The sequence below is a fragment of the Macaca thibetana genome, chromosome 5 (assembly GCF_024542745.1).
Source record: "Macaca thibetana thibetana isolate TM-01 chromosome 5, ASM2454274v1, whole genome shotgun sequence".
Lineage (NCBI taxonomy): Eukaryota > Metazoa > Chordata > Mammalia > Primates > Cercopithecidae > Macaca > Macaca thibetana.
Genome location: NC_065582.1, coordinates 114,472,828 through 114,473,999, shown reverse-complemented (window position 1 = coordinate 114,473,999; position 1,172 = coordinate 114,472,828). Strand labels below are relative to the sequence as shown.

The 1,172-nt window shown below is 38.9% G+C and overlaps 1 pseudogene; it reads left to right on the top strand.

The window, feature by feature from the left end:
• The first annotated feature begins 320 nt into the window (after positions 1–320).
• Positions 321–713, top strand: LOC126954300 (40S ribosomal protein S15a-like; annotated as a pseudogene).
• The last annotated feature ends 459 nt before the right edge of the window (positions 714–1,172 follow it).

The window sequence follows — 1,172 nt, the reverse complement described above, 5'->3', positions numbered from 1 at the left end:
ATCACTGATCATTAGATAAATGCCAATCAAAACCACAATGAAATACCATCTCACACCGGTCAGAATGGCAATTATAAAGTCAAAATAGTAACAGATGCTGGCAAGGTTATGGAGAAAGGAATGCTTATACATTGTTTGTGGGAGTGTAAATTAGTTCAACCATTGTGGAAGACAATGTAGTGATTCCCCAAAGACCTAAAGACAGAAACACCATTTGACCCAGCAATCCCATTACTGGGCATATACTCAAAGACATATAAATCATTCTACTGTAAAGAGACATGCTCGTCCTCTTTCTGCCATCTTTCTGCACCGCCACAATGGTGCGCATGAATGTCCTAGCTGATGCTCTCAAGAGGATCAACAATGTGGAAAAGAGAGGCAAACACGAGGTGCTTATTAGGCCATGCTCCGAAGTCATTGTCTGGTTTCTCATTTTGATGATGAAGCATGGTTACATTGGCGAATTTGAAATCATTGATGATCACAGAGCTGGGAAAATTGTTGTGAACCTCACAGACAGGCTGAACAAGTGTGGAGTGATCAGTCCCAGATTTCATGTGCAACTCAAAGATCTAGAAAAATGACAGAATAATCTGCTTCCATCCCGCCAGTCTGGTTTCATTATACTGACAACCTCAGCTGGCATCATGGACCATGAGAAAGCAAGACAAAAACACACAGGAGGGAAAATCCTGGAATTCCTTTTCTAGGGATGTAACACATATATTTACAAATAAAATGCCTCATTAAAAAAAAAAAAAAAAAAACATACATGCACATGTATGTTCACTGCAACACTATTCACAATAGCAAAGACATGGAATCAACCTAAATGCCTTTTAATAATAGGCTGCATAAATAAAATGTGGAACATATATACTGTGGAATACTAGGCAGCCATAGAAAAGAATGAGATCATGTCTTTTGCAGGGAAATGGATGGAGCTGGAGGCCTTAACCTTAGCAAACTAACACAGGAATAGAAAACCAAATACTGCGTATTCTCACTTATAAGTGAGATCTAAATTATGAGAACACATGGATACATAGAGGAGAACAACACACACTGGGGCCTGTAGGAGGGTGAAGGGTGGGAGGAAAGAGAAGATTTTTTTACAATAACTAATAGATACTAGGCTTAATACCTGGGTGATGAAATAATCTGTACAA